We start from the raw sequence: 18,036 nt of genomic DNA on the forward strand, positions 1-18,036 counted from the left end.
ACACCACGAGAAAAACCAGTAATTGGATTTGTCCAGCAGCATGTAATGCCGCAGCTCCTAACTTTACATGTAACTTCTCGAACTGTTGTCCACCGGGGGCCTCCCGAGGGCTTGTGGTAGAGTTCTCCCGGGTATTGGAACCCTGAAGGAAGGGAGGGCTGGATTGGTTAGAGAGAGAGAGAGAGAGAGAGAGAGAGAGAGAGAGAGAGAGAGAGAGAGAGAGAGAGAGAGAGAGAGTTGGAATGATATGAGACGACCACTTCATTGTGAGAAAGATCATTTAGTTGCTCGGAATGATTTTGATCTTTCCCTCTGCAGAGCAACAACGCAGGACACAAGACATGTACTCAACGTTGTGGTTAATTTGCCGACAAGTCGGCAGCGGTAGGTAAAATAGTATTTTGCTCGCTAAAGTATGTAATATTTTATTTCCTCTTTATTTTTGCATTTAGCGAATTTTCTTGAAGATAAAAAAAAATGCAGATATCAAGATACATACAATATAGATTATTACAAGGTAAAACATCAATATTGATTTCATTTTGTCCTCAGCCATCTTTAAGACTGGGCAAAATATTGCGTTAAAATAGTCGAAATAAACTTGCACAATCTTCCACTGGCACTTCCCCATCCCTTGCCTAACTCCTCGGAACCCATGGGTGGCGCAAGTTTGGTTAAACTTGTCAAAAATGGATTCGTCGGTAAAATAACACGATCCACAGGTGCCAGGTCATCGGCAAAACAACCATTACGTGTTTCTTAAGGTGTTGTCGCGAGATTATGTCTATTACTTCTATCTGTTGTCACAATATCCAGCTGCTGACACTCGCTCTACTGTTATTTAATGGAGTGCCAGTTGAACCATTGTCACACTGTGACACCAAATAGTGTCACTTCAGTGTCATTTCGTTTGGTGTCACTCCTTTGGCTGTCACTTCGTGTCACTTCCTCCAGTCTCGCTTTGCTAAGTGACCCCCACCCTCTTTCGTCACCAGCTAGAGTCACTCACTCCAGTGTCGCTTCGTCATGCCCTCCAGTGACAGTTTATTAGATGACCCCTCCCTCCTACGTCACTGGCTAGTGTCACTCACTCCAGTGTCATTTCATCTTACTCCCTCCAGTGGTACTTCATCTGGCGTCCCTTTCATTAAAAGGTTGTCAGCTGTAACGTCCAACTTTAGTTGCATTTGCTTTATTGGGCAGAAGATTCCAAGGGCAAGGAGGACATTAGGAGCATGACATGATATCTCCCTGCAGGCAGGGCGTTAGGAGCATGACAATATATCATCTCCCTGCAGGGAGGACGTTACGTGCTTGGCAGTGTACTTTCTCCCTGCAGGGAGGACGTTACAGGCATGGCAAGTATATCATCTCCACGCAGGGAGGGCGGTATGAGCATCAGGACTTGTTAAGTGCTTTTCCCGACATGTCTCTGTAATTCCTTCCATGGGGACTTCGGTCCCCAGGACCCTGACAATATGAGTTGGGGACAAGATGATTTGATCTGTGCTGGTAACCCCGGCAGATTTAGTGTGCACCCCATGCTTATTCTGTGAGCGGTAGCGCAAAAGGATTACAGAGGTCACAAAGGGTCTTGGTCAGACCCCAGTGGGTTGATATTACATAAGAAGTCACAAGTCATATTTCAATACATACATTATATAGTTTCATATGGTAAGTTTTATCGACTAGATGCAAAAAGTGGATACAAAACATTAAATTTCAGGTATCTTGTTATTAAGAATAAGGTGCTGTGACATTTCTTGCAGGGTTTGTTTATATCTGTTCCTAAATGGCTCTGTTTTTTCTATTCTAAGACACAGTGTTCTAGTTTGTGTCCAAATCTTTGACCACAAACTTTACAATTCACATGATTAACATCTCCAGCTAGGCCGAAGCGCCAAATGTACCTATAGCCTAGCCTTAGTCTGGCAGTTTCATGTAATCTGCTGATCTTATTACTTTCTCCATATACATGTTTTACTTTACACATCTCACTGTGATGCAAAATTTTTCTACTTGTGCTTATCTGAACTCGTCTTCGTGCTTCCTTTCTAATTACAGTTTTGAAGTTCCTAATTGACAACCCAATGTTGTTTTCAACATCACCTTTACTAGGTGCAAGTTTGGCTAAAGCATCAGCTCTGTCATGCTCAGGGAGGCCTATATGAGAGGGAGTCCATAACGATTTGTTCCGAATCCCTTGATCAATGATGGCTGAGTATTTGTGTCTGGCTTCAGAAACCAACATGTTACATTCTGATCTCAGGGTGTTCAGGGCACGTAGTGACGATAAAGAATCAGAGATGATTAAACTCTGTGGCAGCGATGGTCCCCAGGATCCCGGCAATATGTATCTGAGGAGCAGGGTCTCCAGTACCCCAGCCGTATGTAGCTGGGGAGGAGGTTCCTCAGTTCCTCAGTACCCCTTCCGTACGTAGCTGGGGAGGAGTGTCCCAGGATCCAGGCTTTCATACCCTGAGATAGGGTTTTATTGGTGCTTTAGACCAGCTAGAAATGTCACGAAGGACGGTCATGAAGGACGGTCATGAGGGAAAGTCTTGTTGATGATAATGAGATTATCTGTAGGCCACTGAGACTGCCATCCACTCAGCCGGACCTTGTACTGATCATGCTGGCTCTAGTTCTTGTGTGGTAGAACCTGGTCCTGGCCAGGATGATACTGGTAAGTGTATCATAGGACCTGGTTTTGGCCAGGCTGGTATAGGTAATTGGGGTAGGACTTGGTACTGGCCAGCCTAGCAGTGGCGCCTTAGTGTTACGACCTGGTCCTGGCGTTGCTGGCACTGGTATTTGCGTCGTAGGACCAGCTATTGGCTAGGTTGACACAGATAACTGTAATAGGGTCTGCTATTGTCCAGGTTGGCTCTGGCACCTGTGTGGTGGTATTTGGTACTGGTCAGGCTGGTACTGGTGCGTATGGCAGTTCATGCTGCCTGCCAGGCTGGTACTGGCACTTGCCTCGGTTGACGTTCCTGAAATGCTCTAAAATGATAGATGATGTGTGCAGATACAAGATCACTTTCCATGAGGCTAAACTTGCAGGCTTGTGGGTGCCTCATTTGAGGGTCTGGAGAGAGAGAGAGAGAGAGAGAGAGAGAGAGAGAGAGAGAGAGAGAGAGAGAGAGAGAGAGAGAGAGAGAGAGAGTTACATAGATACACAGACCCAAGGTCAAAGTGAGGTGGTCTGTTCGTAACACTCCTGAAAAACATGAAGTCCCCGTACAAGCTGTAGAAGAAAAGGATTGCAAAGCGAAGGCGCTCTCCCTACTTCTAGTCTCTCCGGCAACATGATGGATGGGAAACTGGCTGGAAAAAATGCCTTGCAGGACTAATATGCCTGAAGGAAATTCTTATCGGAAAGTGAAAAGGTAGAATGAAAATGAATGTCGTACAAATCAACACCAGAGTCATTACCGTGTCTATATTTTGCTACTGATGTGGAAGGATGATACAACAATAATTCCTTCTTGTTCTCTTAAATCAGTTGATGAAATTAATTAATGTTGGTACTCGATACCGGAGAGTGAGAGATGACCCAGCTTAATTTTGAGCATATCAACAGCGTTGCTCCGAAAAAAAAAAAATGGTCTGGGAGCTTATTCCATACGTCAGTAATGTTCGAGGTGATGAAATGTTTCGTGCAATCCAAATTAAATCGGTGACCTCTGTTTTAGTACATTTTCTCTCGTTGGTTGCACTGGCGCGACCGAAAAGAACTTTTTTATATCGATGTCTGAACCCTTCAAGTATTCTAAGATAGTGTTAACCTGCCTCGGAGCCGCTTCTGGCTTGGGGAGGACAAATTCAACTCTCGCACTCTTTCCTCATAAATTCTGTTACGAAAGGAAGGAATCAATTTGATTACTGTACGCTGCACTGCTTCCAGTTGAAGAATATCTTTACTTTGACGACGGGAATACAATAGATGCAATTCTTACTACAAATAAGGATCTTGTTAATATTTTGAAGTTGGAGAAAAGTTTGGCATAGGTGATCACCGACAAATTATGTTTAAGATCGCTTTCAGTACTGCATGTAATGTTGGTCAGCATGACAGTCGCGAAAAATATAGTCCATTTTAGATATACAAGTTTTAATGATCTCCGCATTGCTCTTGGCGGGCAGAAGAACGCTACCGTCGATAAGTGTAAAGTTGTGCATATCGGTGGCAAAAAGGAAAAGGTAAGCTACTGTATGAATTCTATTGAACTACAAGAGGTAAACCAGGAAAAAGAGTGGCGTAATATACTCTGGTGACCTAAAGCCAAGTAAGCATTGCACACAAGCAGTGAAAAGGGGCGAACGACTTTCTTGGATTCATAGTAGGGCCTTCGAATTTAAGTTCAGGGAAATCATCCTTACTCTTCGTTGTGTTCAGTTTTGGTCACCCTACTTCACAAAAGACATGAACAGAAAGGAGAGAGTACAGCGTCCAGCTGGCAGGAGGATCTCCGGGATGAGAAATAAATTCAACGAGAACAGATTAAACGACTTGAATCTTTTTAGCTTAGAACAGAGAAGGTCAAGAGATGATTTAATACAATTGTTAAAAGATATGAAACGTTTAAATGATCTACTATCCTCAACGAGATTTTTAACATATGGAACGATTTACCAATCAGAGTGGCTGCGCTCAGAACTGTACATACAATTAAGAACAAATTACGTGATAGATAAATTCCCTTCAAGTCCACGATTGGCATTATTTCCGTCTCCTTAGCCACAATAATATTATACCTTCTAGCTTGTACCACACTAATCTGTGAGTATGTGATATCTTCCATTACAGAACCAACCTCAAAAAAGGATCCTCTGATCTGCTGATATTTGAATTCCTTTGTATTTCTTTATATATTCGAGGTGGGGGTCTAACTAGACTTAGGTATAGCGGTAGTCCCTCATCCATGCTTTTGTATGTAAAATTTCCGTTAATAAACCCTTCCATCCTATTAGCTTTCTTGGCAGCTTTGTGTAATGCTGGGATAATTTGAAGAGATTGGAGACAGTAACCCCTAGACACACTGGGTGTCATTTATCTTGTTTCCCGTTAGTTCGTAATAGAATTTCTTGGTGAGGTTTCTCGCACAACAGACGTTTATTGACGTTAATTGGCATTTGCCATTTTCTATTCTCTTCAGCTATTTATCAAGATCCAGACCGTGGCATGAGAGTCTCGGGGTGAGAGGGTCAGTGTACCACACCACCACACCTGGGATGATGCTTCTCAATGCCCTTGATAAACGAAGACCCTCACCATCTTCGTAATGGCTGCAACACAGCAGCAGCAGTGACAGGCCAGCTGTGTCACCATCACCACAGAAACACAGCAGCAGTGACAGGCCAGCTGTGTCACCATCACCACAGAAACAGCAGCAGTGACAGGCCAGCTGTGTCACCATCACCACAGAAACACAGCAGCAGTGACAGGCCAGCTGTGTCACCATCACCACAGAAACACAGCAGCAGTGACAGGCCAGCTGTGTCACCATCACCACAGAAACAGCAGCAGTGACAGGCCAGCTGTGTCACCATCACCACAGAAACACAGCAGCAGTGACAGGCCAGCTGTGTCACCATCACCACAGAAACACAGCAGCAGTGACAGGCCAGCTGTGTCACCATCACCACAGAAACAGCAGCAGTGACAGGCCAGCTGTGTCAGAATCACCACAGAAACACAGCAGCAGTGACAGGCCAGCTGTCACCATCAACAGAAACATAGCAGCATTGACAGGCCAGCTGTGTCATCATCACCACAGAAACATAGCAGCAGTGACAGGCCAGCTGTGTCACCATCACCACAGAAACACAGCAGCAGTGACAGGCCAGCTGTGTCACCATCATCACAGAAACACATCAGCAGTGACAGGCCAGCTGTGTCACCATCACCACAGAAACAGCAGCAGTGACAGGCCAGCTGTGTCATCATCACCACAGAAACACAGCAGCAGTGACAGGCCAGCTGTGTCACCATCACCATAGAAACACAGCAGCAGTGACAGGCCAGCAGTGCCATCATCACTGCAGCAACACAGCAGCATTGACAGGCCAGCTGTGTCATCATCACCACAGAAACACAGCAGCAGTGACAGGCCAGCTGTGTCAGCATCACCGCAGAAACATAGCAGCAGTGACAGGCCAGCAGTGTCATCATCACTGCAGCAACACAGCAGCATTGACAGGCCAGCAGTGTCACCATCACCTCAGCAACCCAGCAGCAGTGACAGGCCAGCATTGTCATCATCACTGCAAAAACACAGCAGCAGTGACAGGCCAGCAGTGTCATCATTACTGCAGAAACACAGCAGCAGTGACAGGCCAGCAGTGTCATTATCACTGCGGAAACACAGCAGCAATGACAGGCCAGCAGTGTCATCATTACTGCAGAAACACAGCAGCAATGACAGGCCAGCTGTGTCACCATCACCTCAGCAACACAGCAGCATTAGCATGGCACCAACCTCACCATCACCTTCACGACACAGTAGCAGGAATAGGCCACAGTGGTGTCTCCATCATCTGAGCAACACAGCTGCAGCAACAGGCCATCATCGTCACTATTACTAAGGCAACACAGCAGCAGCAGGAGCAACACAGCTGCAGTAACAGCAACACAGCTGCAGTAACAGGCCATCAGGTTCAACATCACCTTGGCAACACAACAGTGGTAACAGGACAGCAGCGTCACCATCACTTCAGGATCAGGCAACAGCATTACAGCTGCAGTACCAGGCCAGCTGAAGCTTCACCATCACCCCAGCAACACTGGAGCAGGGATGAGGGAGGCTGACCTCAGCACATATATAAAGTAGTTATTGGACAGTGGCCAGTCCTTGCCACTTCTTCCCACTCTCCCTCCATCCCCTGGCACGCTCCATCAGCCCTCCCTCTCCACACCCACACATCCTTCCTACTTCCCGCCACATCCTCTCTCACACATCCCTCCCTCCTTGCACATGCTCCTTCAGGCCCATTCTCAACACCCGCACATACCTTTTATCCAAAGCAATGATATTTGTAGATTATAACAATAAGTATTTACTAGGATTTCTTTATCAGGTAACCAGAGGGAAGCAAACTATTTGATGTAATTGAAGGTTTCTGTTTAAAGTAAATGTTCTCATACCCAACAAGAGGTAACAACCTATTAGACTTTGTACTAATCACTGACGAAGATATGATTCGCTTCTGTGAGGTAGTGAAATGCTAGGTAATAATGATAGTATTATTGTTATCTGAATCACTGTACATTTTCATTTCTGATTCAGAGATAGTAGCATGATGATACGTAATGCCAAGATAGCAGCATAATGATACGTAATGACAAACTAACTAACTTCGGTAAAATGTTCCAGGACGCTAGTTAGGTAAACTGGGTCAGGCGTGTAGATGGAGACGCGGTTGAGATATGTGGTCACCTTAAGAAATTAATTACCTCATGAGAGGGACATTGTTCCCAGATAAAAGACGTGTGATGAACATGATACACCAGGCTGGATGACAAAAAGTATAAATTACTTGATTATGCGTAAAAGGAAATTAAATCGAGAGGCAATCATCAGGATAATGAAGCGTGTATAAGAAATCCTGTGAAAGAGGAAATTAGAATCGGTAAAAAGAATATGAAAGCGGAATTTTTTACACCATAAAATACAACCAGAAAGAATTAGATATATAAGAGGAGAGAAGAAAATCAAAGATGCTGTGGGTCCGTTATGGATCGGAAATGATGCCGTACGTAACGACAGTAAACATACGGCTTCCTTACAAACCATATATTCCGACTCGGTTTTTATTGAAAATTCCTTAGATACATCTCAGGCACAAAACGTTGTTACCCAGGGGCAGAAGGTCGGACATTACACACCATAACATCCAAAGCTGTGAAGAACCTAGATGCTTAGAGAAAATAAGTCTGAATGCGTCACCTGGTTCTCAAGACACCTCTCCCAGAATAATGAAAAATAAGTGGACATATAGCATTAGCGATCGCCAAAATATTCACCAGATTACTTCAGGATGGGAAGGTCTCGTGTAACTAAAACGTGTGGATGTAACACTCGTTCCCAAAAAAGATTGTAATTACCCATTTGTGCTGAACCGGGAGGTAGATTTACACCCGTGGGGCGTTATCTCTTGAACATTCTCTGCTGTCATGCAACTTAAATTTATGCATGCTGTCTGCATGCATTAACTGAGTCTTCACAAATTTCACTTCATTTATTCATCATTTTTATATTACAAGAATACTTCCTCACATCTTCTTCAGTATTTTCTTAGCTACATGTCATATCTTGTAGATGTTCGATCAAGTCGTATCTCACCCTTCCTTCTTATAAGTTAGGAAAATGTAAGGCCTTGTAGCCCAGCTTTCTTATTCCCCGTACTATCTTTGTTGTTGTTCTCCTCTGGACCTTCTCCACTAACTCTTTGTACGTTCATAGCTTTAATGTTCGTGTGTGTGTGTGTGTGTGTGTGTGTGTGTGTGTGTGTGTGTGTGTGTGTGTGTGCGCGCGCGCGCGCAAACACACAAGAATAAAAACCTGGTACATGTATACAAGACTGGCCACATTAGTGTAAGACTCGCCCCGTAGCACAAATAGCAATATACGTCCCTCCCTTCCACACGCTTCCACTGCCCACTCCCTCTACACACAATCCCTCTCAGCTCCCACACTCTTCCTCAATCCTCCTCCACAACACGCATCTCTCCCTCCTAACACACGCTCCACTAGCCCTCTCCTTCCATATCCACACATCCCTCCCACCTCCCGCACGCTCCGCCTGCACTTCCCGTCCAAACCCGCACATTTCTCCACTCTCACCCGCTCCGCCAACCCTTCCCGTCAACGTACTCCACACCCGCACGTTCCTCCCCCCCACACGCTCCGCTAGCCATGCCTTCCACATCCACACTTCTCCGCCCTTCCCAAACGTTCCAGGCTCCCTCCCTCCCTCTCCCCGATTTCCCCGTCCTCCAGTAAAGCTCCGCTAAACCTATCCCCCCACACACGCTCCGTCAGCCCTCCCCCACACCGACGTGCTCCTGCACCCCTTTCCGTCCACACCCACACACCATCCTCTCTGCCCACAAAATTATGATAAGCTGTGAATATGTAATCATCGTAACTAATATTGTCAACTGCCATGTGTATAGTTATGGCCCTTGGGAAAATGATTACTCCCAAGTTTTGAATCGTGGCTTCGGGCGCAGTGATTGAGTGCTATTGTGGTAGGCAGCGAGGCTCTCTGAAGCTTCCAGTTATGACTCCAGGGCATCAGGTTCCATCAGGGTTCCATTATGGCATTCACTCAGCCAAACTATTCCAAACATCCAATAAATTTCCATCACCAGTATCGGTTTAGCGACACACGTAGCAACTGGAAGCATCTTGACGACCTAAAATTACATCTGATCGTACCAGCAGCTTGGGTCCGCCGTGGTCGTGTTCCCCTGACAACAACTGGTGACTGCCTGGTGTTTGCTTCTGCCGGGGTCTGATATCTGAGGCAGAATTACTGTATTTTTTTTTAATGAGAGCTGAGACGACATGGGCAACTAAGGCCCTAATCAGGGCTATCCAATTACTATATATATATATATATATATATATATATATATATATATATATATATATCATATATATAGATGCATGTACAGAGCATCAAATTGGGGAAGAGCAGTGTGGTTTCAGAAGTGGTAGAGGATATGTGGATCAGGTGTTTGCTTTGCAAAATGTATGTGAGAAATACTTAGAAAAGCAAGTGGATTTGTATGTAGCATTTATGGATCTGGAGAAGGCATATGATATAGTTGATATAGATGATCTGTGGAAGGTATTAAGAATATATGGTGTGGGAGGTAAGTTGTGAAAAGTTTTTGTCGAGGATGTTAGGCATGTGTACGTGTAGGAAGAGTGGAAAGTGATTGGTTCTCAGTGAATGTTGGTTTGCGGCAGGGATGCGGGATGTCTCCATGATTGTTTAATTTGTTTATGGATGGAGTTGTTAAGGAGGTGAATGCAAGAGCTTTAGAAAGAGGGGCAAGTATGCAGTCTGTTGTGGAGGAGAGAGCTTGGGAAGTGAGTCAGTTGTTGTTCGCTGATGATACAGCGCTGGTTGCTGATTCGGGTGAGAAACTGCAAAAGCTGGTGACTGAGTTTGGTAAAGTGTGTGAAAGAAGAAAGCTGAGAGTAAATGTGAATAAGAGCTAGGTTATTAGATACAGTAGGGTTGAGGGACAAGTCAATTGGGAGGTAAGTTTGAATGGAGAAAAACTGGAAGAAGTGAAGTGTTTTAGATATCTGGGAGTGGATGTGGCAGCGGATGGAACCATGGAAGCGGACGTGAATCATAGGGTGAAGGAGGGGGCGAAAGTTCTGGAAGCGTTGAAAAATGTGTAGAAGTCGAGAACGTTATCTTGGAAAGCAAAAATGGGTATGTTTGAAGGAATAGTGGTTCCAACAATGTTATATGGTTGCGAGGCGTGGGCTATAGATAGAGTTGAGCGGAGGAGGGTGGATGTGCTGGAAATGAGATGTTTGAGGACAATATGTGTTGTGAGGTGGTTTGATCGAGTAAGTAATGAAAGGGTAAGAGAGATGTGTGGTAATAAAAAGAGTGTGGTTGAGAGAGCAGAAGAGGGTGTTTTAAAATGGTTTGGTCACATGGAGAGAATGAGCGAGGAAAGATTGACAAAGAGGATATATGTGCCAGAAGTGGAGGGAACGAGGAGAAGTGGGAGACCAAATTGGAGGTGGAAAGATGGAGTGAAAAAGATTTTGAGTGATCGGGGCCTGAACATGCAGGAGGGTGAAAGGCGTGCAAGGAATAGAATGAATTGGAACGATTTGGTATACCGGGGTCGACGTGCTGTCAATGGATTGAACCAGGGTATGTGAAGCGTCTGAGGTAAACCATGGAAAGTTTTTGGGGCCTGGATGTGGAAAGGGAGCTGTGGTTTCGGTGCATTATACATGACAGCTAGAGACAGTGTGAACGAATGTGGCCTTTGTTGTCTTTTCCTAGCGCTACCTCGCGCACATGCGGGGGAGGGGGGTTTTCATTTCATGTCTGGCGGGGTGGCGACGGGAATGAATAAGGGCAGACAGTATGAATTATGTACATGTGTATATATGTATATTTCTGTGTGTGTGTATACATATATATATGTATACGATGCGATGTATAGGTATGCATTTGTGCGCGTGCGGACGTGTATGTATATAGATGTGTATGTGGGTGGGTTGGGCCATTCTTTTGTCTGTTTCCTTGCGCTACCTCGCTAACGCAGGAGACAGCGACAAAGAATAATAAATATAGATAACTATATATATATATATATATATATATATATATATATATATATATATATATATATATATATATTTGTATGAGTCCACGTGGACTCATAGGAATAAACTTGGTCATGCGCAAAATTGTGATCCTTTTCAATATATATATATATATATATATATATATATATATATATTTTTTTTTTTTTTTTTCTTACTATTCGCTATTTCCCGCGATAGCGAGGTAGCGTTAAGAACAGAGGACTGGGCCTTTGAGGGAATATCCTCACCTGGACCTCTTCTCTGTTCCTTCTTTTGGAAAATTAAAAAAAAAAAAAAAAAAAAAAAAACGAGAGGGGAGGATTTCCAGCCCCCCGCTCCCTTCCCTTTTAGTCGCCTTCTACGACACGCAGGGAATACGTGGGAAGTATTCTTTCTCCCCTATCCCCAGGGAAATATATATATATATATATATATATATATATATATATATATATATATATATATATAAAGCACTTTACTTCCTCCAGTTTTTCTCCATTCAAACTTACCTCCCAATTGACTTGACCCTCAACCCTACTCTACCTAATAACCTTGCTCTTATTCACATTTACTCTTAACTTTCTTCTTTCACACACTTTACCAAACTCAGTCACCAGCTTCTGCAGTTTCTCACATGAATCAGCCACCAGCGCTGTATCATCAGCGAACAACAACTGACTCACTTCCCAAGCTCTCTCATCCCCATATCTGGGAGTGGATCTGGCAGCGGATGGAACCATGGAAGCGGAAGTGGATCATAGGGTGGGAGAGGGGGCGAAAATCCTGGGAGCACTGAAGAATGAGTGGAAGTCGAGAACATTATCTCGGAAAGCAAAAATGAATATGTTTGAAGGAATAGTGGTTCCAACAACGTTGTATGGTTGCGAGGCGTGGGCTATGGATAGAGTTGTGCGCAGGAGGATGGATGTGCTGGAAATGAGATGTCTGAGGACAATGTGTGGTTGAGGTGGTTTGATCGAGTAAGTAACGTAAGGGTAAGAGAGATGTGTGGAAATAAAAAGAGCGTGGTTGAGAGAGCAGAAGAGGGTGTTTTGAAATGGTTTGGGCACATGGAGAGAATGAGTGAGGAAAGATTGACCAAGAGGATATATGTGTCGGAGGTGAAGGGAACGAGGAGAAGTGGGAGACCAAATTGGAGGTGAAAAGATGGAGTGAAAAAGACTTTGTGTGATCGGGGCCTGAACATGAAGGAGGGTGAAAGGAGGGCAAGGAATAGAGTGAATTGGATCGATGTGGTATACCTGGGTTGACGTGCTGTCAGTGGATTGAATCAGGGCATGTGAAGCGTCTGGGGTAAACCATGGAAAGTTGTGTAGGTATGTATGTTTGCGTGTGTGGACGTGTATGTATCTACATGTGTATGGGGGTGGGTTGGGCCATTTCTTTCGTCTGTTTCCTTGCGCTACCTCGCAAACGCGGGAGATAGCGACAAAGCAAAAAAAAAAAAAAGAAATATATATATATATATATATATATATATATATATATATATATATATATATATATATATATATATATATATATATATATATATATATATATATATATCCTAACCTGAACCAAATACCCATTTATATCGACCAACCTTTAGGGATGAACCGCTGGATTTACTGTAAACCGACTGATGCAACCAGGAAGGGAACCCATACGCTCGACCCTGGGCGGCCTGTGAATGCGTGAAGGTCAGGAACGCTGACTGGTGCCTTGTCTTGCCGAGGACTGGTAACTCCATAACAATTGTTCTTGAGAGTCAGCTGCCACATTGCAGCTGTTCCCGCTTATTTGTGTGTCATGACCCTTAAAAATTCTCCCATAGTCATCTGATAATCCAGTCGAGAGGTTCTTCCGCTTTTGTTTAAATATTCAGCTGATTTATTGTACCATCAGGAGTCTACCGTGGCCTTTTCTGTTGTCAGTTTATAGTGACATGGCCGAAGACGTGCAGGTCGTGCGTACACGCTGACCCCTCGGGAAATACGTCGATTTTTGGGTGTCCTAAATGATGGGGAGGAATATGTGAAGTATATCGGCTGATGAGATTTGTTTGATTTGTGCTGGTAACCCCGGTAGATTTATTGTGCAGCACCTCATAATCATCCTGTGAGCACTAGCGCAAAAGGATGATAAAGGTCACAAAGGGTCTTTGTCAGTAGGGCTGTTAGAGTTTTTAGAAAATTAGTTCATTACTTACAGTTCATTACATTACATAGACGTTGATATGGTAAGTTTTACTTAGTAGATTCAAAGAGTGGATGCAAAATTGAAATTTCAAGTATCTTGTTATTAACAATAAGGTATTGTGACATTTCTTGTAGGGTTTGTTTAGGTCTATCTCTAAAAATCTCTATTTTTCCACATTTTAAGAACTAGTATTCTAGTTTGTGTCCAAAGCTTCAACCACAAACTTTACAATTCACACTGTGAACATCTCCATAGACGCCAGAGCGCCTCAGTCGAGCAATTACGTGTATATTTTTGTAATCTGCTGATCTTAATACTTTATACATATATATTTACACATGCCACATTTCACTGTGATGGATAATATTTCTGTTCGTGCTTATCTGAACTCGTCTATTTGCCTCAAAGAGGTCTGGTAGTTCCTTTTGTAATGATAGTTTTGAGGCTTCTGATAGACAACCCAGTATCGTTTTCAACAGTTTTTTAAGTGCAAGTTTGGCTAAAACATCAGCTTCGTCATGCTCATGGAGGCCTTTGTAAGAGGGAATCCATAAGTTTAATTTGAATCCTTTGAGAATTTACGTTTCCATATAATTGTGTCTGGCTTCAGAGACCAACATGTTACATTCTGATCCCAGGGTGTTTAGGGCAAGTAGTGAAGATAAAGAATCAGAGATGATTAAACTCTCTGTGGCAGTTACTTGTACCTGCTCAAGAGCGATGAGTATGGCTGACAGTTCAGTTTGTAGGGTAGATACCCAATTAATTATTCTATCATTTTTCTCTGATCTATTACCATTGGGCTGGATCACAATGGTACCACTACCTGCCCTCCCAGTGGCAGGAATGAGATAACCGTCAGGATAGATGCAGTGGGCTGTGTTGTTTTCAGCATCGAGTTTCTGTATATGTTCAGAGCACTGGATTTAGCTAAGTGTTGAAGGTCAGTAATTAGTTTCTGGAGTGGATAAGTAGGTGTAGTGATGTCATGGTTTATTGCCAGGATGGCGTATGTGATTTAAACGTTGTCATGTGATTGGATGTTATTTAGATCCGTATGATTTTACTTGTGCCATGGCATATATGGTTGAACAATTCTTTAGACACATCATCATCATCTGAACCACCACACACAAGATGTATCATAAGATTTATTTCAAATATTCTGTCTTCAGTGCCGGGGATACCAAGTTCTTTTCGCATGTTGAGAACTTTAATGGTCTTTGGGCAACTAAGGTTGTGCTGAGGCTTAATTCTGTATTTTTTGTGAAGTCTGTAGATACATTTGCTGTTATGTAGGATTAAAGCTGGTGCGTGGTATTATATTAGAGATCTTATATAAGCTAAGTACATCATTTTAACGAATCTGATATTTGCGCCATAAGTAGGACTGTACCCTGCAATAACTCTTAAGTTGATGAGGAAAGTGAGGAAGAACAGTGTTAGAAATGATGGAGGAGGAAGTGTGTTACAGACTCTGTAGAGTGACTGTGCACGAGGAGGAGGCAGGTGTGCACGGCAGGAGGCCACACTGACCTCGCGCGTTTGGTAGAAATACCGTGCCAAGTGCGCCATATTTTTCTCGTATGTAATCATAGTTGGGTGATGACGCACAGATGGTGAGTAACGAGTTAGGTTATTTCTAAAGCATTCCAGTATCCTTCCCACACGCCAGCCACTCGCCGTCCTTATACCTATTTGTAATGTGAGTAGTGTAATATTTCTACACGTATTCAAGGTGTTCACCATTACCGCTGTGCCTGTGTGTGAAGTAACAATACGCTGTAAAGATGATTTCAAGTAAAAGGAGGACACGTCATTATCAGGTCCGGATCTCTTACTGAGAGCTGGCAGATTTGTCCTCTCCTCATTCGGCATTTGACTAAGTCAGCACAAGGTCACATTGATTTTAGCATTTTTCTTAAGTTTCACACATTTGGTAGAGACATTTTGTGTGTGTGTGTGTGTGTGTGTGTGTGTGTGTGTGTGTGTGTGTGTGGAGGGGGAGGGGGATTGCCCACGATAATGAGCGCTGAGGTTAATACCGCTGTTTAATGACGTAGTGGAGAGGAAGTGTGTGGGAGGCGGATTGAGCAGGACGCCAGCTTGAGAGCAGTAGCTTGTTATGGATGGTGATGAAAGTGGCCGACCTGCCCCACTCATCGTGTCCATCGTGGGTCTAAATGATCTTAGTCAAGCCCTCGGGATCTCGTCTTGACCTAACTTGGTTTGTGGAATATTTCTTCACTATGATAGACCGCACCCTGATGGACATTTCCTCATGGCTGGCTGGTCTCTGCCGGCGATGTTTATAGTTTAGCTTATCACCTTTTAACTTTCCTCCTCGTTCTTATCTTTCTTGCCCCTTATCGTTATCGTGTCACTCTGCCGCCTGTAGCGTCGGTTTCATCACCAGTAGGATAATCGCCCAGGAGCCCTGTGAGTGAGCAAGACTTCCAGTTCCGTCTGCAGTAAGAAGTGAATACCTGGTCATGAGAGTGGGCTGAAGGTGAGATAGAGCGTAGTCTACCTTGAAAAGGAAATTGAGAACTCGTTAGTAGAGGAGTATGGTGACCTCGGTTGACCCCGGTGCTGGCGGTCTTTCGTTCGCTGCCACCACAACCCACCTGACGTGCTTATCCTCGACCTGGCCACCTGAGGGAGGGAGGGAGGACACGCCCCTCGGGTTCACTTTGTCATGAGTTATCTCCCCATAGTGTCTCCCTTGTTTGGTCTGTGTCCTTCTCATCCTTATGTTTGTGTTGATGTAGCTCTCGTCTTCACTACTTTCCCACAAATTGTGGCAGATCTTCATCTTTCTCTCCACACGCCACACACTTAATCCACACACTCATCAGTTTTCTTTCTGGTTCACGAGTTTATGAACGTGTCCTGACCTCATGTCTCCCGTCTCCCAGATGTCTCACACCTCACAGTCTTCACGCTTCTCACACCTACCCTCTTTACTTACAGTTCTCACACTTCCCACATTTCCCACCCTTCATACTTCCCATACTCCTCACAATACCCATACCACTTACACCTCTCACACTCTGAACAAATCCCCACATTCCCCAATCCCCCCTCACTCTTCACCCTTCTCCTCACCTTACTCCCGCTTTCTCCCAACCCTTGATGTCATTTGGCCTCTCAGTGTGCACTCCTCTCAGGATATCTTCCTGTGGCTTTGTATTCCTAAATGCATCCTGTGCTCCCCCAGATGTGGCCCGTGCCCAGACTTCTGGCTCACCTCCTCTTGTATTTTCTCCCTTGGTTCCGGGAGTAGTCTCTGTCGGAATGTGCTTCCTCCTCTGTGCGATCTCTCTCTCTCTCTCTCTCTCTCTCTCTCTCTCTCTCTCTCTCTCTCTCTCTCTCTCTCTCTCTCTCTCTCTCTCTCTCTGATTTCGTAAAGTCTGTGTCTTGTCTTGACCATAGTGCTCTGCTGCTTTCATTATTCTTCCCCACTTTCCTGCCTTCTCCCTGCTCTGTCACCCCCATATTTTTTCCTTATCCGTCTTGCCATCTTTGCAACCTTCTTCCCGCGCGCCAAGCCTCTGCACGTCATGGTCGCCCAGGTTGCTGTACCGCCCTAAGGAGGGCCGTCGTCAGAGTCCACAACCTGCCATGTCTTCATTAATGTCATTAGCGCCACCACGTGTTCCCTTCTGACTTACCATCTTCTTTGGGGTTTTCTCCACCTTTGCTGTCTGTTTTGTTATTTCTCTTCGTGTGTCGTTATGTCTCATCTTGTGTCTCCATGCTCCGCCTGTGTCGTCTGTTATGTTGACTTACATCCTTTACTTGTCCTCTGTCCATAATTGTTTCTGGTGTGTTTTTCTCTTTTGTCTATTTCTAGTTGTTCCTTCCTTTAGCGTCCCTGCATGTCTATTGTTCTGTTTCGTCCTTATCTTGTTGTCTGATTCTGTCTTCTATCTGTCTTCTCTGCCGTCCTTTCTTATCTATGTCTTGTTGCGTAAATCATCTGAATTTGACTACACCTTATGGAACAGGGAAACATATTTCGCATCGATTGCTTCCTGAACAGTTATCTCGCTCGGTTATTTGAGAGCTTCAAAACCATGAACTATGGAGACTGCCTTTAGATTAACTGTCTAGTAAGGCGTTGTATCTGCATGGCAAAACTTGTGACCCATTTTGCACGTTGATATCGCGTCGGAAGACCTGGTACTTGCTTAATCAACCTGCTTACTCGCAGGTGTGGGTGTAGTGTATGAGATTCGAGACGACGTACATGAGTAGCAAGAACTGTGACCTGCTGAACAGGTGCTTAGACGCCCGGACCTGTCACCTGTAAGGCTTGGCATTGTTCCTGCTACGGGACTTAGAGTTTGTAAGATTGGACCCGGCATCTGTATGATTGGCATCTATATGAATGGTATCTGCATGACTGGCATCTGTATGACTGTTATCATCCTGCATGACGAAATAGGGAATTTGTGTGGTGAAACCAGAG

Source organism: Panulirus ornatus, chromosome 3 (genome assembly GCF_036320965.1).
Source record: "Panulirus ornatus isolate Po-2019 chromosome 3, ASM3632096v1, whole genome shotgun sequence".
Lineage (NCBI taxonomy): Eukaryota > Metazoa > Arthropoda > Malacostraca > Decapoda > Palinuridae > Panulirus > Panulirus ornatus.